Raw genomic sequence first — 27,873 nt, forward strand, 5'->3', positions numbered from 1 at the left:
ACACGGCGATGTCCCCTGCATCGCGAAATGGACCGCCGTTACTCGAAGAATAAGAAACTCCCACGGGCATAGGGATATAGAAAACTCGGGTTCCACGCCAGCTGTACGATTTCCAGAGTAAACAGCGGGACGAGAAGAAACGCGGACCGGGTGGAAAGGAGCTAGGTGGAAAGAGAAAGAAACGCGGAGTAAACGCTGCGTTTACCAGAGAGGTAGACGAGGGATGCGGACAGAGGAGACGACCGTCGGAAAAGAGAAGCATCCTATAGCGAGTACACGCGCTCGTGTTTAGCTGGAAGGGCACAAAGAAGCGCGACCGTGGAACGGAGAAAGAGAAACGAGGCGAAGTAGGATGAGCTGGCGCCACCGAGCTAATTACCGCCTCTGTTTTGTAACCTAAGCGGCTCAGGGCGTATACCTGTGCGCTATATCTCAACTTACGGTACGTTTACCATAACCGAAGGGCATACACGGCGCAGGCAGCAGCGCCCGACGATCCACGCCATTGTACTCCGCGGACTCCATCATCCTCAGCCTCTCGGCCCCCATCCAGCCGAGACACGCTCCTCTCCTCCTTGGATCGTGTTCGCAGGAAATCGCGAAATGGATCCCATTTCGCGTATCCCGACGGCCACGGAAGTCGTATCTAAAGGTGCTACGTACGATGTACGGCGTCTAGTCATCTAACCAAGACGCCGATGATGGCTGGAGGGTGTTGCTCTCCCTCTGTTGCTTTTCTCGGGGATATTGTTCCAACGTCAGGGATCGCGAATCTTGCGAAGGATGGGCGAGGTAACGCGTGGCTGACTTCTCCGGAGGATCTGGTCACAGAGGTGGATTAATTTCAATTAGAATGCGGAGTAGAAGTTCCAGATTTATTCACGTGGAAAAATACAAATGAATCCTCAAGGTCCCACGACGTCAAATATGGAAGTTCACGAAAAGAGCTATCGCACCGTCTCCAGACAGAACCAATCCAAAGGTGCAAGATGCTTCCAATGGAATCCACGAAACGAACCGAGAATATTTGAAAGCTTGCATAATACAGGACGTTACGTATACAATCGATCGTAATTGGACTCGGATTACAAACTCGAGCGGAGACGCGAATCGCCGCTGTCAACTGATAATAAGGTGGGCGTAACAAGCGCGAGCAGATCAATTTCCCTCGGTTCATTACGGGAGAGCGAATATCGAGGAACCAGCTACGAGTGAGGACGGAGGGGAGGCGAAAGAAAAATGTTCCCGAGTCGCAGGGTCTCGAAGTCGACTCCATAGGTCGCTCGGGCTCTGGAGGGTTAATTGTTACCAGTAATCTCGCGGTCGTTAGGTGATATTTTTTTCTCCTTATTGCGGGATCATAATTGAGGCTCCAGAACGGCGAGAGAGTTTCATTGTCGTTCACGAGAGAACACTCGACGACTTTCCTCCGTCCACCCCCTTCCCCTACCGTGCCACCGTCGTGTAGACGACCAAAACCCGGAGTAATCGATAGTGTGTTCCGCAACAAATTGGTGAGTCTCGCGTTTCCCGAGTTTCCTTCCTTTATCCCGTCGTTCGCCACTCGACGACCACCGCCACTCGAACCTTTCCAGTAAGAAAGAAAATCGGGGATGGGATGGGGGGCGGAGGGGTGGCGACGAAGGCTGGATTGGGTACGCGGTTCAAAAGGTTCCGTGATTTTCGGCGCGATTTCGTATTTCGCGGTTCGCCCTGGTTAATGATCCATGGCCCCGAGGACTCGGCTGAGTGTGGCTGAGAAGGTCCTTGTTCCTTGCCGGGTCCTTCGAGGCCTCGACTTAAAGACTGAAGTGGTACACAATATCGTCGTCGTTGGGGTCAACGACACCCCCGCGGCGCTTTCTTTCTTTTTTTTCCTTCATTTTGTTGCTCGCTCCGTCTCCGTTCGCTTGTCACTCTCGTTCGCTCTCTTTCCTTCTCTTTTGGTGTCTTTTCTCCCCTACCTCGATCCGCGCCCCCATCTCTGTTTCGAGGGACCCTTTCTTCAATTAAAGCCGAAGGAATCGACGCAGAGATGATTGAACATTGTGCGCCACAATGCAGTAGCATGTACAGGTCCGCTCTCCGTGCTCAGCGAGAGTATGTAGTACATAGGAGCAACTGGACCATGATTGACGACGTGATGTCTGCCCTCCCTCTCCCTCATCCAACCCCCTCTTCGGCACCGCTGCTCTTTCGCCGTCCTTTTCTCCCGTTCTGTTCACTTTTTCTCGCCCTCCTGCTCGCGCTTCTTTCGCCTCCTCTCCGTCCGTTCGAGAGGTAGTAATCCTCCACGAGCTGAACATCGCGCCAGAGGCACACAATCCACGAGGTTCCCTCTTTCCGTCTCCTTTCTTCCCTTCTTGCCCTCTACTTTCTTCCGTGCCCCCTCGTCCCTCTTTCCAGAAACCCCCCCGTTAATCTCTCGCCGCCTTCTCGCTCCCTCCGTTACCGCCGATCTCCCTCTTTCCGCACTATTTCGATCTGCTACCTCTCGTAATACCAGCTTTACTCGGATCTTCGTTTCGTTTCTACCTCTCCAACGGCCAGAGACACGCTTCCTCCGGGATCCTCGAAACCAGAAAATGTCCCGTTCCTGTGAATTATGCCGGCGAAGGGTATTCAGGGGGAAGATAGCCAACCCTCCGTCGTGCACTGAACTTTCGAATCCAGAACGCGCGGTACTTTGTTGCCGCGTAACTCGCGTCGTACCTCGTCTATCTCCCGACAGATAACAAGTTCGATGGCGAACGCTTTCGAAAAATATTTTACAAACCCAGTGGTCTTGCTCGAAGGAAATGTAGGACGTTTTCTTATCTATATTTTAACTTAAATAGAGACTGCATAGTCTTGCAAGGCTTCTAACCCATTCGGCGCCATCTCGTTGCAAACTGTACGAATAGGAATCGCATTACATAAAATAGTCTAACTTTGGAAACGTGACATTTTTGGTATTTCTAGACTTAGTGATAAATTCTTATAGCTTTCTTGATGCGTTGAATCAACGTATCCCTTCATAGGAGACATCCGAGTGCAAAGGGTTAAATTTCCAAAGGACACCGAGAATCTTCCTACAATTTACAAAATAAAATCTAAAATAAAATTCACACGAGAAAGACAGTAAATAAGATACCCGAGAAAGGCATAAACAAAACTAAAAACGTAAAGAAATTTTCCAATCGCAGAGGAAAGATCGATCGCAGCGACGACGTGTCGTCTCGGTCCCTCCCCCGTTCTGCCCTTGCGGGCCTATCAATTGCGACGCAAGTTCAGCGCGAAAGGGTCAATTCAGGAATAAAGCAGCGATCATGGCGCGGCTGCGTGGAATGAAATCGCAAGCGTGAAGGCAATTCCTTAGGACGAAGTTGAGGTGAAGGTAGAAACGTGCCTGCTCCGGGTCAACCAACTCAAACGTATGGTTGAGGTGCCCCTCCTACCTCTTGCCGGTTGCTTGCACGTCGTGTGTGCCCTCTCCAATGTCCTCCCACCCTTTCCTACTTCGAGATCGGTGGACTCGTGCCATCGAGGTGCTCGTGTCGCGAGGTTATGCGCCTTCGGTTTTGTTCGAGCCGTTCGACGGGCCACGCGATAGTTCGCTGCACTCGGCTATCTCCTCCTTCCAGGATTTTTCCAGGGCAAACAGTGCCGCGAATCGTCCCAACTTTGATGTCCCACCGATCTTGACGATTTCCTAGATCAGCTTAATTGTTTTAGTTCCGAAGCATGTGAGAATTCGCACACTTCCTGATTTTATAAGTAATTTTACCCTGGAGTGTTTGTTACCTTACTCCGTGACTAATAAACACGTTGACCCTATAGTAGAAAAAAAAAGTCACCTGGTCATCTAATACTGTAATTTCTGTCCTCTTATTACATATTCTGTTCTCACTCTTGAAGCTAATTTATTTCCTCGATATTCAGATCCAGTTTATGCTCATATCCCGTTCGTCCTCTACTCGTTCAACAGTCGCGTGTCCCGCGAGGTCGAAGACTTTCTTAAAAGTGCGTGGCCAGCCCTTGAACCAGATACTGCTCCACCGCCGTTATCTCGGCTCATTTCAGTCCTCCCTGCTGTTTCGTTTAAACGTAACGCGCGTAACGATTATTTTTAAACCGTCTGCCTCAGCCACTCCAAAAAAACTACATACTCATTTACTACTCAACAATTAATTCAAGATCAGCCAAAAGTCGATACCAAGACGAATGAAATAATTTTGGTAAAAACCAGAAGCGTGTTTACTTGCTGGGAGTTGTAATGAATATTTCACGTGTTAAAACCTAATAATTAAACCAGCCTTAATTATTCACCGGTGACGCTCTCGTCGGAGTAAACGGTCGCGGTTGTCGCACCGGACGATGATTCACCGAGCGTATGGTCCTCGTTGTTATTGTCACCGCGGCCGTTAATAAATATCCGTTCGAATCGTACGATTAATTGCGACTCATTAAGCGTGGCCGTCCGCGGAGCGAGTCGGTCGTTACTCGCGCGGTTTTTGCAGCCCGCTCTTATTAAAACCGGTGGAAATCGTTATTAGCATCTGTCGCGGTGTTTCAGACCGGTAACGCTTTTGCGCAACGCCAGCGAAAGTGGGTTAAACGCGTATAATTGAGCTAATCTTAATTAACTGGTAGCGAGGTTCCAATACCTCTGCTCGCTAGACGCTCGGCGTATTCGAGCCCCGCCGACCACGACGAACCTCGTGTCGTTCAGCCCGGATCGGTTCTCGGCGTGAGTCAGAGATGAATAGAATTTTATTCCACCAGCGCAGGGTGTCCCACGAGCAGCCATTTATTTTCAGAAATTTAATCTAACGAATGCGTCGTCAAACAGACTCGTACAAGTAACTTCTACAGTGAGTTAACGAAGCGTCAGGTATATTGGAAAATAATAGAAATAGAATATATCAAACAACTGTTACCTCTATTCTATTATTTCTATCGATTGTTTGCTTTACTATTCCATCGATCAGATAACAATTAAAAAATTCTCCATCCGCAATTGTGACCAATCCTCGCTTCCACTTGGCTTCTCCAGTTTTCGCGAATGTCGCAAGCGCGTTCGCGAGAAGCGCTCGTCCATATGCAAGGTCAGTAACGCGATTAAATCGGCGTCGATTGCCGGTTAACGATCGCCCGTCTCGATTAAAAACGCGGCTGCGCAACGTCGGCCACGTTCTGCGTCTGATCTAGCCCAGGGATCGTTTGTTGTTTTATGCTAAATACCAGGCGTCCATTAAATCCATCGAGCTCGGTCGAATCGTGTCACGATCCGCTCCGACGGTCGTTGCGTAGCCCTCCCCCCGTGGCCTCCGTGAAAGATCAGGCTGGCATTTACTTTGGTAGCGGCGTTAAGTGTAACATTGTTCGGGAATCGGCGTAATTGAAACGTCGACAGGTAAAAGATTATCCGAGCCGGTGTAATTGGAGAGTGGGTCGAGGAGAACAGAAAGTTCAAACTGGAAGGTTAATGGTACGAAACGTGTTTCCTTTTCCTGCTGTCGAACGGGGGTTGGAATTGTAGGTTAATGGACTTTGGAAGAATTAGTTTGGCAAGGTTCTGTATTAATTTACTCGTGTTTAATTTTCGTGGAGTCAGAGGCATTTCAATCAAGTTTGGGATATCTCAATGTTGATTTAATCGACAATCGAGACGATGCATATTCAAGCCTTGGACCAGGTATTCGGATTGCTACTCTCTCAATATTACGACGATATTTTTATATGAGAGCAAAATAGACCGAAGTAGAGCAACCATTACAGTCAGCCCCGTATATATTCGTACCCTGTATGTCTATCGAAGAAATTCTATTAAATTAAATATTTTGATGTTACCAAATAAATTTTCTATAATAAATATGTACGTAAATAAATTTTACATGTGAATGTATCTATAATGAAAAAGTGATTTGGAAACATCAAACCTGTTGTTTACTTTAGACAAACTTCTTTGATAAACACAGAGGGTGCGAATATTTATAGGACTGTCTGTATCTGAGCCTCGTAGTAGGGAACATACTACTTACTTCTTCAACATTGATTATTTTGTATTTAACATCTCCATCTCTCGTATGAATTTCCAAGAAAATATATGTCTCTATTGTGTGCCCTGAATTCGTTATTTTGTCTGTGCAAAACATTGTATATCTACATAAAAAAAGCACATTATTATTCAGAAGCCATAAATTCTGAATAAATTCTGAATAGAAGTCTACGAGGAATAGTAGTCGCCAAAGTGTTAAAACTAAAGCCTTCTAACGTTCTCTTCATTTTCTCCACGCAATTCCTCCCCCAAAAGAGGACATCCATCCCTACCAGCGTCTCCATTTAGACGATTCCTCGCGATCGAGGGGAAACCCGTCCCCAGGCTGTCCCCAAGTGTCTCGCTACCTGGCGCGAGATGATCGAGGTCTCCGGGAGTCACCTTTTACTTTCGTGGCCGTAAGTCGTGTAAGTCGGCGCTAAACAAGTACGACTTGTCCTTCGCGCGGTCAAGTCACGTAGACTTGACCTAGTCTCAAACAGGGTGGGAGACCAGAACCAGAGTTACCGGTGGCTCGAGTGGCCGGTATCGAAAAATTTCAAGTCTCGCGGCCGGCATAATTACGGGCCACCAGCGGCATATCTCGTCGGCGCTGCGGCGGCGCATTTGTTGCAATTTGTCAGGAACGCCCGTCCCCGGTAATTGCCATTAAATCGCGACCAAGATTCGATCTTGCCCGTGTTATTACCGCTGCCCGCTCCGACTGTGACGTGCGCCTATCGGTTTATCGGCGCGCGTGATCGACTCCGGATATCAGATGGCCTGTCCGTCTAGATCGAGGACGATACCGAGGCCTCGTCTAGCCGGCCACTTTTTTCCTCTTTTCTCTCGTAGGCTCTGTCCTACCCCTGGCCGTCTTTCGTGTCTCCTTTCCAATTCGTTTTTGCCCGAAGGAGGGTGATGTAGCGAAGGGATCGACTCGTGGAGTCGTGCATTGAAGACAATTTTCGATGCTCAGAGGATCCGGTTCACGTGTTGGAATATTGTTATCGAAACTGTTGAAATGTGTGTTCCATTGTGATTTGTGTGGGTTTTATATTTGATAAATGAGGCTTTAAACAAGTGGAGGAAGGACACCTTTACTATGCATCCATGGGCTCCAAAAAATTAATTTCAAAGAGTATTTTTCGAGGCATTGAAAAACGAAGATTCATCCCCCTCGTAATTCCATATTCCCCACAATATATCTCACTATCATAAAAAAACTCTAACCTCAGGAACCGGAACTCATTTAGAAGAAAAATTCTCCCCCCATAAGAAATTTCTGAATTCTGATTAAATCGCGATTCTGATCTATCTATTAATAATTTCCTACCTTGAAACTCTTCCTACTTCTTAACTTGTGCCACTGTGCTTTTTTTTTATTCGAATTAAAAGCGCCTCCTACGCTCGATTCCATCGCTACCGGCCACGCGTCGCCCGATCGCGCAACAATCGCGTGTTTTTCGAAACGAACTCGTCGGGGGACACGAGCTGAACTCGCTGGTCGCGATTTGCACGCAACGCCCTTTTGACGGCACTCCGTCGTGTAATTCGCCTCTATCTGTCCGTTTTTATCGTGAAAGCGTAAATCCCTCCGAGCGCGGCTCGTTTACGAGAGACCGCGGAGAATTGGCGCAAAACGTTTCGGAGGAAAGGAGCTTACCAGAGGGATTACACGCGGTTTGTCCAATCGATCGACCAATTAGATGCGCTGAATTAGAATGCACGCGGCGATCGCGGGTCGCTATTCGAATTCCATTCCAGCGATTATTTCACGGGAACAATCGAATCGATTGGCGTTGTTTGATTTCGTTTGGCGGACTATTTGTTTGGTTCCGAATGGAGGGGATTCATTCGTCGAAGGTGAATGAATCGTTCGGGAATCATTAATCTACTCTGCTACTCAGCTTTGGCACGCTTAAAATTTAATTAGTTGCTCTCGTTTCGAGTGACACGAGATATTTCAGGAAATTCTCTGTCTCTGGACGATTTCTCGAAAATTTACAAACCTCTGGAAAACAGATTTGGCGTTCGAGTGCCACATACTCCTCATTTCTCAACGATGCTCGTCTCAGTCGGACCAACCCCCCCGCCGCCTCTGGTGCCACTGACTCGTTCTCCGCTCCGTGGCTCCAGGCAGTGATAAGCGCGTTCCTTCGATTCGTCCTCTGAAAATAGCATCAAAGGGAGCAAAGCTCTCCCCCCTCTGGCATAGGGAAGGTCTTATTCAACGGGGCAAAGAAGCCGACGTTTTTCTGCGCGTCTCTGTTTGAAGAACTGGAGGAAATAAAAAGAAAGCTGCGCGTGACTATCGCGTGCATAATGGAAGGGCCGTCATTAAAACTTTCCTGGCGTCGGTATGCGTGCCTGCATGCGATTCTTTCTTTCCACGATTCCTCGTCCCCCCTTTCTGCCTCCACTGTCCTCCCGCGAAGCGATTCACGATGGTTCGCGCGGCAAGTTCTGCGTGCGAGCCGTCGCAGAAGCTCCATGCGGGATTGCGTAAGAACCGGAACTCCGTGGTCGCGTGAACCGGAGCAAAAACACGTATAAAATTTTCAGCTGGGCCCGTGAACACTTGTCGGGGGCGAGACCAGCGCTCGGTTCCCTTTGGAACATCGCGGAGAACTTTTGGACGATGGGTGCAATCGATGCGTTATCGCGGAGGGAGCTTGCAAGTTGTTGTTCTGGAAATGATAGGAAGAAGTTCGCTAGGAAGCGTAGGGGAATCGCGGATGGTATTTTTACGTGGGATTTGTTGTTGTTCAACTTCCTGGTTCCTGGTCGACAGCTGGAGATAGGTATCAGGACTCGCGATGTATAAATATTGACGATATTCGAACATCAGTTTTGTCGTGCTTGAAATTTTGTTAGTTGCTCTCGTTTTGAGTGATATTTTAGGAATTCCTTTGGTAATAGATTTTGCGTTCTTCAAATGAAATTGAGGAAAGACTGGTACGTTTTTCTTATTTTTCTGTATTTTAACACCGACTACTTTACTTCATCCACAAAGAAACAAACACAAATACAGTCAGTCCCATAAGTATTCGAACCCTCTGTATCTGTTAGAGAAATTTAGTTAAATTAAACGACAGGTTTGATGTTTGCAAGTAAATTCATAAACTTATACATATAGTTTATTCATGTACAAATATTTATATTGAACCATTTATTTGGAAACATCAAACCTGTCGTTTAATTTAAATAAATTTCTCTAATAGATGGAGAGGGTACGAATACTAATGGGACTGACTGTATATCTTTTTTTGCAATCTACATACGTTCGTGAATTGCTTCGATCGCGATCCACGACGTAGGAGAAACGGAGGCGCAGTTCCACCGCGAGGCTGCACGGAGAGCTCAGGGACGTTATTTGCTCAATCCTTCCACGAAGGATGCGTCTAAGGTTCTTCTAACGCGAGCGTGGAATTTTTAATATTCCGTTCGGATAGCCGCGGCAATAACGTGGACTGTGGATTGAAATAATTGTCACCTCGGCCTTGCCCGAGCTAATGCGATTCCTCGAAAGGCGTGTCGAGCAAACTTTCAAACCCAAGCCACGATAACGCCCGAGCCGCCTCAGATAAGAGACGCGCGATACGGCTTGGCTCGTGGCCAACGAACGAGACGCGGCGTTCCTTGACTCGGGAACGTGTTCATCGAAGTTGTAATCCACTTTGTAAAAGAGCCCCGGCAGACGGTCGTTCCACCGTCTTGCATCTTTCCTGCTCCATTAACTTCCGCGCCCTGCGAGGATCCGTCGTTCCCAAAAACGGCGCAGCGTTCGCTCGGGAATGTTGCGAGAAATCGTCTATCCTTCGCCCTGAGACCGGGAGTTCTTCCGCTGTGGATCTTGGTCGCTCGAAATCGGAGACGAGAAGCGTCTTAGTGGAGTGATAGATGACGGAAGAAATATTTCATTCTATAATTTAATGCTAGGGTTACAAAGATTTCTTGTATGCGAATGTTTCTTACAAAAACACCGTTTGTTTTATTCTATTTTTTTTTTCCACTTTGGACGTCTAGTCTTAGACAAAAATGAATTTAAACACATGCTTGAAAGACTGTAAATGATTTCTCTGATTCCTACAAAATTGAAAATAGATCAAAATGACCATGCTCAGTAAAACCTAGCGTTGAACTTTTCTCCGATGAATGCGAAGTCATTTGCTCTTACGTAATTAAGACTTATCCTACAAATGTCAACGACAAATTTCCTACCTGTTGGAATACTTAATATAATTCAATCTTTTATTTTTCTACAAAAATAAATGCACTGAGAATATATGTACTTACAATGTATACGTACATCTGTCACTACAGAGGAACGAAAGAGAAAATTTAGAATATGCCCTGCCCTCTCAAGTGCCATTCAAGACCCTCCATATAATTTTCTAGAGCCTAAACAGATGCGCGAAGACTGCAGTGTATACTGCTAGAAATTCTCCTATATTTTTCTTACAACGTTCGTCGGTTAGTCTTGAACAGCTCCTCGTAGAGAAAAGATCTCAACTCATTCGTGAGATTTACTAATAATTTCAAAACTTTTAATTAGTAAATTTAGTATTTTATTATATCGTTATACCCCATTTCCAGTACTCGCAGTCCCAAACCCTGACGGAATCAACCTACCCCTAAGTTTCGGCCCAAATACATTCCATACTCCTTCCCTCTCCCTGTCACAACATCCCCCCTCTGAATCGCGAAGCACCAAGTCACCCCCAGAGCCGCAAACCTTCTTATTGCATCCAAAATCTCTGTCGAACGTTGTCGCAGTCCCGCGTGCAATCTTCGTCCCGTTCCCTGGAAACGTGACGACGGTGAATATAAGATAGAAGGTTGCCCGAGGAGACGGGGAACGGAGGGATCAGGTACGGTAGCGGTCGTAGCGCATCGGTGACTACTAGCCTCGCAGGACGTGCGCGGATTTATGAACGGGGCGCTGGCTGGCACCGTTCCAGGATCCAGAGTTAGCATTTATCCCCGTTGCTCCTCTGCTTTTCACGAGGCGCAATCGAGTATGTATGGGGTTGCAGGGCTTCCGAGGAGAGGGCCTCCGCGTATTACCCTACAGAGCGCTAAATTATGCGCGAGAGGGCTTTTTACTAGCGCGGAAATCGCCGTCTGAAGGCAACGGCAAGCGTCCTCCGGAAGACTCTGGAGCACGGAGAACTTTCCCTCGGCCGAAGGGGTTGGAGGACGGGGAAACTCGTGGGACGGGCGGACGAGCGTCGCGGGAATGGTTTATCGTCGATGATCGATCGCGCTAAAAGCGTCGAAAGGGTTACAATTCGATGGAATAATTCAGAGCGAGCTGTAAACGAGGCCTTCGCGAAGCTGTTAACTCGAGGAGCCGTCCTGGTTTTATTGGAGTCGTGTCTTTTCCGGGGCTGGGAAAGGATCGTTTTATTTACAACTGAACGTGTCGAAGTGACGGTTCCGATGCAAATGGAAACATCGTGGCCTGGGAAATTCACGTCGTCCTAGTGGCTGAAAGATGCGAGGGATTCTGTGCTGGGTTGATCGAAGCCAACAGAGAGAAGTCAGTATGCTCGTATGTCTTTCGATTAACGCGTTGATAACCGATTGGGTGCCATTGGTACATTCGGTTGGAGTAATTTTGTTTGTAACGCGAAGGGCATGAGGATTCAGATTGGTGACGTGTACCTTATCAATCACTTGAGCGCTCTCTTCAGAGGTATTCTTCGCAGCTGCCAATGATAGATCTACTCGTTTTACGACGCACCGCTGAACGATCGAGTGTGTTGATCTATTAGGAGCCATAGACGTAATTTATTTTACGATGAGTCGTATGTACCTCGAGTTACAGCGTGGTGTGCCAGAGTTGTACTGCCGTTTAACACATCACGCGAGTGAAATCAGATATAATATTTTAATAGACGCTGGATAAAGGTTATAAAATTTCGTTTTATCGGTACCCGTGTTACAAGAAACGTACAAATCGTAATTAAAGCATATTATTGCATATACACATGTAGAACACGAAGGTTTAACCGTGTCTGATTACTTTAGCAATCCATTAAGCATTACTTTGCGCAGTGGGTATCTAAACAATTGCTGCGGTAATTATAGTGCTTGTCAATAACCAGATAAAAAATGTCTATAATAGAAATGATTGCCGTTCAGGTTTCGGACAGCTGTAATAAAGTTCTATCCGCAAACGATCCCGTCGACCATCGACGGTGTCTTTCATTGTCGCGCAAAGATCACGGTCGCCTTCCTCGCTACTTCGCGCGACCGCGTTATAAATAAAATAGTCGCTTGTTTAGATAAGGACTCGGTAACAGGAATATTTATCCCGTGGATATTCATAGCAGGCTTGAATCATCAACCGCTGGAAGCGGCAGTAGCTAAACAAATAAAGAAAGCAATGAAAATCTGTTGTTTACATAAACCTGAAGACGCCGGGGCAATGGGATGTCCTCATGATCTCGAAACAGGTCGTCTGTCCCATGGATCTTCCTGTAACACTCTTCGTTGGATGTATACCGCGATGCTTCGAAGAAGACCACGCTCCAAGTGATCAGAATATAAACAACCCAACGTCTTACTCGTGGTTGCTTCAATTTCAAAATAAATTAATTAGATTATTTTTGGATCGATTGCTAACGCGATTTCTGTAAAAATGAACAACTACAATTTCCTTCATTCGTGTAAAATATTTCGTGGCCGCGGTAAACAGATTTCGAGGACATTTTTGGTATTTCGTGGTGCGTGAAGAACCGATCGGTAGCGAACGTCCCGAAGAAGATACACGGGTGTCGTTAACGATCGAGTCGCGTGTAAACTCGTTGAAGCACCGAATCATCGGTGGCACGTACGAACGTCCAATTAAAAGCGGCGGCCCGAACAGTCCCGCAATAAAACGAGCCGAGTAAATAAGAAATAATAAAGACGGCCTCGGGAGCGGAGACGGCTTAAGAATACGGTAGCCGAGCTAAGTTATATTTGATGCGTTGATAATTTGTTTCGAGAGGGAAAGAGAGCTGGAGGGACGAGAGGAGAGACGAGGAGAGACCCTCTTCCTCGTCCATCCACCTCGACTGGCTCCTTTCCACCGCTCCGATCCTCCTCGTGTTCGCTCTGTTCCTCCAACGTGTTACCAACGGGCCTGTCAGGTCTACCATTTATTTTCCAACTCGAGGGCCGAGAAAGTGAATCTTTCCTCAGCTTCCAGAGACTCCCGTGTCGCGGGGAATGAATCTGAAAATTACGGAAAACGCACAAGTCACGGGCGCGCCACTCGAGCCTCGCTCGAACTTGGTAAACGTTAATGGAAAAGTGGAAGATCCTGGCATAGGGTTTCGAAGGGGGAGAATTTAATCCTTCCTGGACGAAACTTACACTTTCGACTTTCGACAGGACGAAACTGAGCTGTCCTAGCGTTGTTAGGCTCCTTAATCTCCTAGGCTGTACGATTCATGATACGGGTTTCGTGATTAAGTATAGAATGAAAATCGAAAGGACTTGAAATAATTATCGTACGAGCCTAAACGAAAAGTAAGGCACGGAGATTCGAACCCACGATCCTCGGATCCACAGTCGACCGCTTTATTCTTGACTATGGGGGCACGGATATTACATTATTAGCCCTTTGCGATCGAAGCCACTTTGTTGCAGCATGTGCTCAGAGCACAAAAAGCATGTAATTTATCGTAATGCTACTTTAATTTATTTGTTTCGCGTTACTTGAATGGAAACCTCCAAGTTGTACGCCTTAGAAAATGTGCTTCAAAGAATTTATCTTCTCTAATCTCAACCTAAGTTCTCTAGACTTTCGACATCCCCTCAGAGGGGACGACGAGCCTACAGACCCGAGTCCAAAGGGTTAGTCTTAGTAATTTTATGCCTGAGTTTTCTTCGTGACGACGAAGTTCTCGTTTGGTGACCATGCAAGAAATCGAAGGTTACGGGAATTTCCATCACCAGATTCGGTAGCACCGACGCCGCGAGGCGTATCCAACGAGATCTGGTTGCGTGGAGCGATTATCTACGGAGGATGAACCGCGGCGTATCAACTTCGACGAGGCCGGTTTGAGACGATCAGGCCCCAACTCCAAGAGAGTCGCGAGTTCGCAGGAACTTCTAATCTCTCTTGGAAATCACTCGCTCGTCCGAGGATCATCCGTGCCCGACGCGAGACGACTCGTCCTGAAATAGGATGTCGACTCTGACCTCTGCCGCAAACTGTCGCGAATTGAAGACCCGACTTTCGTCCTTCTGCAACATTTTAGACGTTGAAATCCTAGCTTCACGTTACACAAATACCCAGCTTTCATCTTTCTCTTTTAGGAGGGTGAAGAATGTTTTCCTGTGTATTTAAAAAAGGGAACGCAATTTTTTAATAAAATTGTAGCGTTCATTCCTGAGACACAATTTTTGTTAAGGTATCGGGGGTGGACAAAACGTATCCTTTTAGGGAAAGCTTTGTTTGTGCTAGGAAATATTTGTTACGCCTTCTCGAAGGATGATTCCAATATTTATTCGTATACTATATAACTCAGACATTTAATTTCTCGTAACTGCAGCCAGTAAGCCACTCAACACAAACACAATTTGTTTAGGAGTGACAGAAATTTTCGTAGCAAGAATCTCAGCCTTCGTGCAGGACATTTGTCAATACAAATGTTATCTTAAATACGTATTCGAGATCTTAAGCCAACAGAGAATACCCGTATAACTCTACCACTGTTTAGAACAAGATAAACCAGGAATTCAAACAGTACCTGGACTTCCTCGACCCGCCTGTGTCGAGGCGTGTCCGAGCCTACAGCCGAGGCTAAAGATAGTCATTTTGAGCGGTTCCCGTACAGTAAACCGCTAGTTGTCAGGATCTGGTAAACAACACAATTTCAGTCACATGTCTGCTACATCCATCTTCGCGATTCTCTCATTCTGAAATTCGCCTTTAAATTCGATGTTGAGTGATAGCTGTTAACTGTTCTTTTTCGAGGAACAAAAAGAATCTTGTTCAAAATCCACGAAATTATTCATAGGTGGCAGTTACGGGACTGTGGTGTGTGGTAGAAATGGTCCAAGATACAAAGATTTTTCATAAGATTCAAAATAGTTGAGATTCTATGTATATTTCGATTAATTAACACCGAGGAGGACCATTATTTTAGTGACTCTATATTTATTCATCTAGTAATGTGTCGAACCCTGAAGAGGGCCGCTTACACTGATAGCCAAAACATACAGCACACCACAAATTAAACAAGAATTTTCCTTAAGATTCAAAAAAGTTAAGATTCTATATTTCCGATCATTCCCTTTGACTCAAGACTGTGGAGGACCTTCGCTTTAGTGATTCTATATTTATTCATCTCGTAACGTATTGTAACCCTGAAGAGGACCGCTTACACTGATACCCAAAACATACAGCACACCACAAACTAAACAACCCCCCAATTGTGAAATCGCTATAGAACCAACGCCTCGAAAAATATAGATCAAGGGTCCCCAAAGCCAAAGCCCCGTTCGTCGTCCTCCCACTTGGAGCGGGCCCAGAAAACGGCGTACGAGGGATCAGGAAATCCAGCTGTCCGTTGTCCGGCACCTTCGGGTCGATGGGTGTGTAACCTCGGCAGTAAGCGCGGTTTGATGATCGCGCGTAACCCTGTCGCTCGTGCAAAAGAGGCTCGAGGAGCGAGGGAGCGAGCGACAGGCGGGAGGATCGCGAGCGGAGGACGGAAGATGGTGTTCCATCCACGGTGTTCCCTGTCCCGACGATACGCCAGGGCCCCGTTTGGTGTTGGAGTCGGTGTCCCGGGCTGGTGTTGGTGTCGACGAGCCGCGTGGGTAACCGGTTTGGCGGGTCCTGCAGTTGCAGCGCACGCACGTGCACGTATCGGGCCCCACGCACACAACAGTCCCAACACGCACACACCTGCGGCCGTGTGTCCAGCGGCAGAGGATCCTCCGACTCCGACCGAACGTATTATACACCCGAGATACTGGTCTAAATATAGCATCGCATTTACATACGAGTCCTAAAGACCAGGGCTGGATTAATGTGTAGGCGAAACGGACAGCCGCGTCCTCTTTCTCTCCTCTGCGCCCTCCCCTCGACGGACCCCCTGACAATTCGACCGATTTTCTTCCTGGGGCGACAGGTAACTCTGCTAGGAGGTAGATAACGCGGGCTCTAGGTCGCTAGACTCGAGGGGACTCGTCCAAGTCGCGTATCGGGGCCCTCTTCCAGTTTGGGGACTCTTTTTATCTCTCGAAGGGGAGCGAGTAGTCCGACTGACATTGTGGCGTCTGTCACGGATTACCTCGCGCTGAGAGGACGATATTTCGACAGGCCTTCGATGGGTGTATCCATGGATCAGGATTTTTAATTTTTAATTTTGAGATGGATAGAACGTGGAGACCTTGAGTACTCCACTATCTTCTTCTTAGGTCGATAGCGGATAATTTTATAATAAGACTAGGACTTTGTAAAATATTCTCGAGTTAACTGAAGCCTACGTAGTGCTCTAGTTAGAGAACCATGGTCCTTTGTAACACCCATCTTAATTACACTTGACAAGAACTTCAACAACCCCTTTCCTGAACCACTGTATAAAAGATCCTATATCGCCTTTCAGACGAACAATAACACTGAATAATATCGAGTTCTACGATCCAACCTCGATATTCCGTTTTCCAAACCATCCGAACCACCTCCAACATCGAACTTCGATGTATCCAGTATCTCGAGACGCTCCGACAGCCTTGAAGAGGCCTGTAGGAGGTTCTGGGTCAAACTTTTTAGCCGTAGCGGCGCGGTCGTCCGCTCGCCGTGGGTTACAGTACATCATTACGTCGGTTCGTCCATGATGTTGGTATTTTTACGCGAAAATCGTGCGAGTCATCGAACCCCGGCGCACGAGGCAACCTTGAAACTTTCGTCACCGGGGGGCACGTCCTCTTAATACCTGACGTAACCGCACGAACTGCACAAGAGAGCGAAAGAGCGGCGAGGGGGCCGGCGTGGGTGCAAGGTACGCGCACATGCACGCTCACGCATTTGTGCGTACTCGAGCGATATTTATGGCTCGAGCGACACGCGGATGGAAACGAATGCCCAGGATTCTCGGATGCTCCTCGATAATCGTCCGGCTGGCGAGTCCATCCGCGGGGAAAACGCTCGCTGGGATTCTCCGCGTTTCTTACGATCTTTTTTCCACTGGAAAATATTCCAACGAATGCTTCCTCGGTCGTCTTCGACTTTGCAAGAGAAGCGGACATTCTAGAAAATAATTAGAATGGCATTTGAGTGGGTCGATCTGTTCCTCAGATTTTTTATGTATTGTGATGTATGAAGGCTTTGGGGTAATGTTTTGATATGATTCGATTATTGGTAGTCGTTTAGGATTGTTGATCGTCAAGATAGTTTGGAATTGGAGCAATGCTCCGTTTTGTGGTTAACTCTTTCAGACTTGAATTATGTTTTTTTCTAGTAATTCAATTTTTAGGCCCAAGTTGGACTATAATTAGTATGGAAAAAATAAAAATAAATCCTAATACTGTATTATTTGTGTCTTCAGTTGTGGACGCCAGTCTGAAAGGGTAAAGATGTATAAGAATAGTCGAAAAGAATCGGAATCAATTATTTAAATAGTGCATTCAAATTCACTCCTGATAACTTAAACCGCGTGACAGATATTTTCTTTTACCTTTAGAACAAACTTGAAGACCGAGGATATGAAGCGTGTATCGTGTGCACGTGGGAGGTTGTAAAATGAGTCTCGCGAATAAGAACACTTGCTCCGAAACTGGTCTTTATTAATCACTCCTCGCGCAGTCCCTTTCTTCCGCTCTTATTTCTCCCTGTCGCTCTACTCTCACGCAATCTGGTTTTGTTGTCACACCTGCTGTCCTGCTACCTCTCTCCCTCCAGTCTCGCATACTCGTTCTTTGCCAGTCTGCTTCTCAAATCCTAGACTCCTGTCGTCGTCGCTCCACCACGCTTTCTTGTGGCTTCGGCAGAAATTTTTTTCACAAACGGCACACCCCGTGTGTTTTGTGTCCAGACTGGTCTTACGCATCGTTTAGGTGAATATATTATATAAAGGGAGAGGTAACTATGTCGTTTCTCTGGATAATTTACGTTTTATCTAATTCTCTGCGGTTAAAAGAACGGCAGGAATGGGAGAAATTCTTGTGTAGATAAAAGTATCAAATTATGAATAAGAGATTAATTTTTTTATATAGATCCTAGTCGATAAAAAATGTTCATTTGAATTTAAAAATGACTATGTATCGTCTGAAACACATTAAGCGTACATTACGTAGTAAAATAAAAATGAACGTCGTACCAAGACAAATTTACTAGCTCTTGATCATGCGTCGTTCGCAATTGAAAGGGTTAAAGGTAAATCCTTTGAATCCGAATGGCTCCGTTATTATACTCTGGCACCGCGACAAATGAATTTTCATTATAATAATATATCGATTACCATTCGGCGCGCATTTACACGCAGTTAATACCAGCGATGTTTCGTTTTATTGAATTCCTAGCTTTTACGACTGTCGCAAAAAATTATTCTGATTGCCAAGAATTAATAACTGAAGATAATTGTACGGTCGCGTCTGTCGAAAGGCTAAGCGAACGTTAGCTTTAAACTGTATTCGAGTTGGACAGAAAAATCGAGATCCATGGCCTCGCGTGACCTTCGTCCATGCTTACACGCCCGACGACCCACTTACTTTTTATCTCCCACCGCTTTTTGCATTGTCACCAAGAGAGGGACGACCAGTATGGGATACGACCGACCCGCCCTTTTGAAACCGGGTCCCTAAACTGAAAGCTTCTCTAAACGCATAACCTCGCCTGCATGTAACACCCATACGTACGTGCTTCTCTAAACATTCCAACAAAGTGGTGCTTTCACCGTTTCCGTGAAATCTTCTCGTTATCTCTCCGCGTAGCGAAATGTAAGCAAAGACGTGAAGCGAAGAGGGTTAAAAAAAAAAAAACGTGGCACGTCGACGTCGTCTCTCGACGGAGCGAGCCTAGATAGCGGTCGATGTCAGCTCGTCTCCGCGCCGAGTGATAAGTCGTCAGCTGGCCGCGGAGTTCGACGTACTCAGGCGCACGTGTTCCCGCGTACTCGCGGCACGTGGAAACTGCCAGGCCCACCAACTACCCGTTACCATTATTTACTATTATTTACTATTTGTCGCGGACAGTCGCGGCTTGGCGCGCGGCCGCGCGATAATTGGACGACTCGAGCGAGAAATCGGTGACCGCCTCGAGACCACGAATATGCGCCGGCCGCAACCAGCTCCGTAATGGAACCGGCGGACTGACTTTTCGAAATTACGAGCCCATTCAGCCTCTCCCGGCCCTTTTTCTACGCGTAATCGAGTCCAGCGTTCCACGGGACGTTTGTTGCGGTCGCCACGCTAGAAAACGAGGACTTTTCTGTGAAATAGGAGAGCTCGATATGATATTTACAATTAGCCTCGCGGACGGTGCGTCTCTTCGCAGAAAGTCAGCTTCAAAGCTGTGATTAGTAATTGGACGCACTTTTTCGCCCTTCTTTGTCGCTCCGTGTCCCTTTCGCTGTATCCTTCTCTCTTTTCCACTCGTCGCGAAACGTTCCACGCAATTTACTCGAATTTACGATACCCGCGCGAGGGGCGTTGCGTAAGCGCGCACGCGGAAGAGGCGAGTCGCGCAGAGAGCGCGTAATTTTCAATGAAATAAGGTACCGACGATCGCGCCGCGAATGTTAAAAGATCGTTAGAACCTCGAGGACGGGCATCGCCATTCCGCGCCATCCTTTAACTGGATACAAATTTTCTAATAATGAATAAAAGATCAAATTCTTCGCCGTTACTCGCCGGAATAGAAATGGGAGGTACGATTTTTGTACGGGACACTTCGAAGTACAAACATTCTCAAATATTATAATTAACCTGGGAAACCAAAATAATTCGCGGCATTCACTTCGAAGCGATCAGACTGGCTCCGATTGAAGCAAACGAAGTTACTACGAATTATTCATGAGTCTGAAGCTCACTTAATCGATCGAGGTATCTTCATGAATAAAATCTTGTACGTTGGTGTTATTTGTCACGCACATTATTCGATTAAAACGTTGTCCATCTCCGATCGATGCGCTCCGGGCGATTAGACAGTGGTATCGAATCAATTTCCAAGGGATTTTTTCGTCAAACCAGGAACGTGACCGATAACTCGCGGCGCACGGTTTCGCGGATATTAATACGCTCGCGAAGCGAGATACGCCTCGATAAGCTAGTTCCCGTTAGAGATGACTGGCGCTATTACATCCGGGGACTTTTATCGCCGCGCTTTATAGAATCGCGGCGTAATTATTTCCGTGTACCTGGTCGCGGAACGCGAACTTGTCTCCATGACTAAAACTCTTGGCAGTGCGGAAACAATAATATAGCGTTCTATTTTGTACCAGATTGGATTTCCAAGAAAACATTCACTTAAATTTTTCAATTCCGGACGGAGTTAACCCCTTGGTCAATGAAATCAAATCTCTGTATAATTAGTACAGATTATACTAATTGATTATAGTACGCTAAGCTGGAATAGCCGAGGCATTAAATATGCTCCGTAAGAGTGAGTCATTTTACAATTAAAAATATATCGTTTCCTGCTCTGAGTATTCCTCTAAAATAAACCTGTCAAATTCATGTCGATTCCGGGACCAAACCATTGTCCAACATCGGTGACGCGCGACGATTAAACTGTATTTTCTGCACACGGTGGCAGGTTTAATTTCTCCAGCCGTTTATAAATTTGTTCCATCCCTTTGAAGTGCAAATTTCGAACAACAAGCCCGAATAAATTGACCGACAGCGCTCGATACCGAGTAACGCGGCGCGCACCGGTCTCGTACACGCCGAATGTGTGTTAAGTAATTGCTATCTCGACGTATGAATTGCTTTCCATTTCCACGAGAAAGGATCGTTCAATCCGCCTCTCGAATCTCTCAGGAGCGAAGTGAAATCGTCTCGTCGAGGAATCGAGAGACGCTCGATGACAATTCGATTTGGTGCGAGTCTTCCCATGTTTCGTAAACTCGACACAGTCGAGAGAAGTCGAAAGAAGAGAGAGAGAGAGAGAGAGAGAGAGAGGGGGGGGGGAGAGAGAGAGGGAGTAGGACGAGAGCCACGCGACAGATCGAACTGCGAGACAGCGAAGCGAAGCGATAGGCGAGGCCAGTGGCCTGCGTGCGTTCAGCAAATGCATTCGATTCCGTCGTTATTGTCCGAGTTTACCGCAATAAGTTTCCAGGATAATCTGCGCGTGGATGGAGCTGCTAGGAGAGCCCAGGGAGGTAGCAAGAGCGGATAATGACAGGCCATGACTCGTTAGGTGCCCGTAGACCACGAACAAAAAAGCCTACGACCGAACGAACCGAGCCAACCCAACCACCGACCAGCCCGACGAATGGACAGAGAGGATAAAAAGAAAAACCAGGGCGCACCTGTGCACTAGCAGTAACACTTTACTGCCTCGATGATGTAAACGTGAACGTAAATGAGAATAAGTGGCCGGACTTAAGAAAATTGCATAGTACACTGTTGACCGTGCGCTGTGGCCGCGCTCGCTCGCGCTCCACTGACCGTTGCAGTGGATGACGTTACGCGCGGATCGATTGTTTTTGTTATCACCGGATCGACGCCCCTAGATCTCCATCTGTTCGTTTACAGCGAGTTAACGTAATCTAGCATACATTACAGATATTCTCACGATTCGAGAGCCAAACGTTCCGACGCATGTCACTTGCTGCCGTTTCTTTACTAAATCTTTGTTGTCCATGACAGAGTTTCATAAAATTTGAGCTTGGCACGGAGAACGAAGCTTGTTTTATGGTAGAACGAAAGCAATCCACGCTGCAAGAAGAATTCTTGATTCTAGGATAGAAATCGTAAGGTTGGGTGAGCAGTGCGCGCGGGACTGCTCTAGCATTTTTGATTAATCTTTAATAAAGTACCATTCGTTCGCGCAATTAACCTCTAACCCTTTGTACACCATGTTCCCGTTAGCGTAAGTTGTACGATTTTATTATAGCTCGTAACTGTTATTTATGACCCATTTAAAGAAGAAATTAAATATATATTTTTCACAGCCGCGGTGAATGCTTTATTCAAATGAAATTCGTGGATACGCGTTCCTGCGCTAGGAGATATAATTCCTGTTTATTAAATAATCTCCCTTAGTAAGAATACTCGGAAAAGTATGACTTCCGCGAGGGTGTCAAAGGTCGAATTATTAAATAGAATGGTGACTTCTTTTCGCGTTTCGAATTCCCGCTCGTCTGCACCTCGTTCCGTTTGTCATTTTGTCATTAATCGCACCGGGAGAGTGTTTTCTCATCCCGTGATTTGCAGCTTTTAATTTCGCCGTGCTTATTAAAATGTCGTAGTAAAGTTTCGTCGAAGCAACAGTCGATTAAGTCCCTTTACGACTAGCGGCGTAATTTCATTTTCCCTACGAAGGTTTTCCGTCTCTATTTACTCGGTAAATTGAACATCGAAACTCTCTAATTAATGCCATTTCGCTCGCTAATTTATTTAGCAAATTGAACGTTGAAACTCCGTGAAGCTATGCATATCATTCAGTGGTCTACAAACTATTGCGCAATTTCTCGCATCGGTATGGATGCAGGTGAACATTAATATTTATTGTTTACCTTTTCGAATATTCATCTTTTCTCAGAGGAGAAGAATACAAATCGGTGTATTATTATGAAAAATGGCAGAAACATTCGTCAAAGTATCCGCTCACAACGTAACACAATCTACACATTAAATGTTTAAGTATCTAGTATCGTCAGAAAAGAAAAAGCAGTCATTGGACATCTTTTCTGGCCTAGATATCCTTTCCAAATCAATAAAAATTTCCCAGAAACCAACCGAAAGTTTCAGCTCGGCAATTACAGAGCTCGAAAGCCACCGAGGGACAAAACACGAACCGTTTAAAAGGCAACGGTGCATGGCACGCTGCTCCGTATCTCACCTCCTCCGAATGGTCCTACGACGAAACGTCAAGAGGCAGCCTCGAGTCGTCCTCCAGGTCCCCGAAGATGCTATCGTGGCGGGACGTTATTGCCGCTTTTCATGGTCCCTCCGTAGAAGGGGGAGGGGGGGGGCCTCGTGCGTCGGTCGGGGAGGTTAAACGAATAAAGGTGCGCGTGTATGACACGCAGGATACGCAAGTGCACGCGTGTATACGCGGCGAGCGTACGTACGACGAGAGAGGGCATAAACATGGCCCATTATATACACGTAAAAGCGGCATCGTCGTCGTCGTCGTTGCTCTCTCGCTCTTACGGCTCTGCTCGTGTGCGAGAGGTGAAGTTCATTGCCTCCTCGTATGCGTTGCACCGCTTGGCCACCGCTGCATCTTTGCGCACACCGCTTTCGCGAGCGAGTGCGTGCACCGTTTCTTAGCTGTGAGCGTCTCTTAACCTCCCCTCTCTGGCGCATATGTGTCGCTCGTAAATACACCAGTCACGTGCTGCCTGAAGACGTCAAAATGTGGGACGTAACTCAACCCAGGGGACACCGATGCGCGACAACTCCCACGCGATCGGGATCCTTCGGCGATCGATGCACCGCGCCGAGCTGGAAATTCGTCTTCGGTTGATCGTTTCGTTACGAAGGTCTATTCAGGGAACGGAGCCGGTGATGTTTCTTTCGGCTGTGCTTTGGGAAACGCGTGAATCTTTTGTGGGGGGAAAGGATGCTTCGCTGACGAGGCAACGAACGCGTCGACTCGAGTCGTCAAATGGAGTAAGAAAATCCACCTACCGAGAAAATAAAAGATTCATACGCGACGAGGAGTTTTCCCTGTCTATCGCTCTCGTCGCTGAAAGAATATATCCAGTGCCCTATCAAAAATGAATAGAGCCGAGAGGGTCGTTATTTACACGGGGCAGGCGGTGCCGCTAATTGCCGCGCGAATCCCTTAACAAGGAGAAAGAAGATGATAAATACCGTGGGGCTGTGATAAAAGTAATTTCGCTTCCGTGCTCGGCGCAGGGTGGTTTCGGGGGTGTAATTAAAATCGAGATCAGCGCGAGATGCCGCTTTTTCCCCCGGTGTGGAAAAATCATGGGCGAAAAACGACAGAGCCGCCCGCGGAGCAGCCGACGAGAGGGGGTGAAGAGGGCTGAAGAACCAGGGGATGAAACGAGGCCGGGAGGGGGTAGGAAGGTCGGGTTAAAAAACACGGAAACGGATAGGAGAAAAACGGCATACGGGGACAAGAAGAAAACGTCGGCCAGGTAAAAGCGAGAGAGTGCAATTACCCACTGGCAGCGGAAAACAAACTAAAGGGAAATAGAGGCAACCGGCGAGGGAGACAGGGGGCGAGTGGGTACAGTGCCAGCAGGGGGGAGGGAGTGAGGTTACCGTGGAGAAGCAGAGAATAAGAGAAATGCCGTGACGCGTATGCTTCACCGAGTCAGCGCGGAAAAGAGGGAAACCGAAGGCAACGGGGAACGGAGAGGCTGGCGGGGGACTTCCATTCGCGAGACCGAGAGGGAAAGAGGCGCGTGAAACTGGCGGAAGAGAGACGGTAGACGCGACGTAGAGAAGGAGACTCAGAGATTACCATATAATGGTGCCCTCAGGGCGCATAAGCTGCGCCACAGCGTTATTTCTTCGTCCCTTTTCAACGAACGGTGGCAACGGTACGCAGCCATACGATCGACCTCTCCCTCTCGTCCGCGGACCCCTCGTCGTTCCTCTCCGCGGTGCCCTCGCCCAACGGTCCCCAGGAGAACTTGTTGCGAGCCAAGCATTGCGTCAAGTCAGTCAAACGTAATCCACCTACTTACGCGACCCCTACCCCCTTTCTCGGATATCATTTTCTGCGTAGGCCATCGGAAAGCACGAGCACGCGCGGAGGTGCGCGCGCCTCGTTTGCACTGGCGCTCGCTCGGTTGCGTCAGATTACGTCGACGTTTGTCGCGCTTTGGTAACGATACCGTGGACGTTGACATGCGATTAAAACGGATGAATGGGGCTTTTGACGATTTTTTTTTAAATATTTTTGGAGCTACTGTACGATCTCCTGCTTAATTGGTAGGTTTTGTGCTGGTGTCCACCGAGTTGAGACAGGTCTTCGGATCGTTCGATTTATAAACTCTTTGTAATGCATTTTTTGTTTTATTCAGCATTCACGGAACTCTTCCGACGAAGCTGTTACCGGGAACATTCGATCCATTTACTTATCAGACGAACTGTGTATACACTATGTTTTTTATATCTCGTTACATTAAGAGGGGATAAAGGTCCCCCGCACCCTTGAGCAACGAAATCGGATCGGTTTGTTTTTCTCCGGGCTTCTCGAGGGGAAATGCATTGAATTTTATAAAGAAACTGTAGATCGAGATAGAAGGAGGGGGGCGGGGGTGGGGGTGGGGGGAGGAGAAGGAAAGTACACCAAGCATGTTGATGGGCTTAGCAAGAGTGCCATAAAGAGCGTCAGCACAGTAGACGGTGTAGGAAATTTCAATTAGTTGACGTAGACAATAATTTCGATTCTTTCTTTCCTCTCAAATGAAATCGAAATATTTTTAAAAGTACATCATGTTTGCAATAAATCTTGAAACAGTACATTTCGCAAACGTGTATTACAAATCTCGTTTAAATCGTAAACTCCATCCAACAGCTCACCGCTTCCAATTCTTTCAAATACTTCACTCTCTAATCATTCCTTGTCGATTCACTCTACTCGTTACTTCGTTTCGGTTTACAGTTCCAAAACACACAGCGGCTACAAAATTGCATACGAATTAGAGGAGCAACTTTTCGAAGAAACATTCTAATTTTCCTCCGAGCGCAATTGCTCGCAAAATGTCCGCACGGTGAAACCGACTGAAAAAAAAGAAAAGTGCAGAGAGAGAAAGGTAACGGGGACCAGCGCCCGGGCAGTTTAGGCTTATCAAACGCAGTTAAGCCCGCGTGTTACATAAATTCAACAATACCAGCGGTCAACGAGTAACGATAAAATTTAAGAAACGGCATTGTGCGCCGAGACGCAGCCGCGTAGAAAGGAGTCGTTAAAGGCCGCTCAACCAGTTGAATTGGCGGCTCAATGTGGCGCGTGCTACCAACACACACCGCCTCGCGTACGCTACGTACGGCCGGTGCTCTCTTATTATATTATGCATTATTATCTACTTATCGGGCTATTGTCCGTATTGACTTCATTGGATCCGATTCTGGTTGAGGGCAGAGCCTCTCTTCGGCAACAATTGAACGCGATGCGCCCGATCAAACTCGTCCCCGCTAGGAAAACACGTCGTTTTCTATGGCTTCTTCGGCACCAGAAGTAACCGCCACTCTGTTTACGTACATATTTCGAGGAAAGATTCAAATGTAAAACGTCTATCTTTGAGTTGCTTCATATTTTACCTTCATTCCTAGTTTGAAGGAAATGGCTTCGAATTTTATTTTTCTCTTCGTATTCTTACGCAACGCATAGATTATCGAGTACCTTCTACGTGTATATAATTCGACACTCTCCTTAAATGCACAAGTTTCTGTACGATAAATGGACAGTAACATGATCCGGGATATCTCGATGGGACAATGCTAATGCAACGATCAAACTTCTTTTATTATTACCGTTTTTGTCGTAAGACTGTTGCCATGATATTTCTGACATTTTTCTGATTAAAATGAGACCAAACACGACGTAATTTGCAACATATTTACTACATATTGTCTCAGCGAAATAATCCCGTTGTCGGTCGCCATTTTCGCATGTCGCTCCGTCCTCTTCTTCATTCGTTGTCCTTATCTACGCACGAAGTTTGTTGGCAAAACATTAGAAGATACAGTAACGACTGAATGGAGGCATGCAAAATCGGAGACCCAAAACATTGCACTCGAGGTTTTTATGTGTTTACACTTGACACGAGTCGAGCGTCGAACGTAGAAAAGGACAGATAGTGAAAGGAGAAAGAGATCCGAGAAAAAAAAATACACTCGACAGAAGCGTATCAATCGGTGAGGATCATATTACACCGGTGGTCGGAGCTATCCGGCCAAAACTACGGGCAAAAGAAATATGAATGGGCTGGCAGCGGTGAGGTGGGTATCTGAGAGACATACTAGGTGTCCCAGCCTAAGCAATACAGAGCTCCGACTCCAAAACTATCGGCCGAATGCAAAGTTTCAAATATGGAAATTGCATGGTAAAATGGGACGCATGTTTCAGCGAGAAGGAATTTTTGTTAACTTTGTTATTTAACGAGATATGATGGTCAAGTTTCGTTTTTGTGCCGTTTAATGATACCAAACACGGGGATAATGTTGAGTTGACTCGGAAGTTCGTTCCGGTTTTTAAGTAAATTAGGGAACTCAATCCATATACTTACGATTGGCATGAGTGTGGGAAAGTTTTTTGGCGACGTCAAATGTAAACAGCTCGACGGAGGATACCAACAGCTTTTCGATGATTATTTTGGAAAGAAAGAAACCCTTTTCAACTATGATGAATTCTTCAAATTTTTTGTTCGAGAGACAATCTTTTCCTTAAAAGATCCCAGCCTAAGCAATACAGAGCTCCAACTCCAAAACTATCGGCCGAATGCAAAGTTTCAAATATGGAAATTGCATGGTAAAATGGGACGCATGTTTCAGCGAGAAGGAATTTTTGTTAACTTTGTTATTTAACGAGATATGATGGTCAAGTTTCGTTTTTCAAATGGAACTATATATATTTTTTTTGTATACCATGCGATAGTACTTTTCAAGACGAATTCATTAAGCTTGAATGTATTTACCCGATTTTTATTAGTTTTCAAGATAGAACGCTTAAAAGTTTGCTAATTTTTAAG

At 46.5% G+C, this 27,873-nt stretch overlaps 1 pseudogene; it reads right to left on the bottom strand.

Moving 5' to 3' along the window:
- Positions 1-448: 448 nt before the first annotated feature.
- LOC128873614 (uncharacterized) lies at positions 449-26,449 on the bottom strand (annotated as a pseudogene).
- Between the last annotated feature and the right edge of the window lie 1,424 nt (positions 26,450-27,873).

The sequence above is a fragment of the Hylaeus volcanicus genome, chromosome 3 (assembly GCF_026283585.1).
Source record: "Hylaeus volcanicus isolate JK05 chromosome 3, UHH_iyHylVolc1.0_haploid, whole genome shotgun sequence".
NCBI classification, from domain to species: domain Eukaryota; kingdom Metazoa; phylum Arthropoda; class Insecta; order Hymenoptera; family Colletidae; genus Hylaeus; species Hylaeus volcanicus.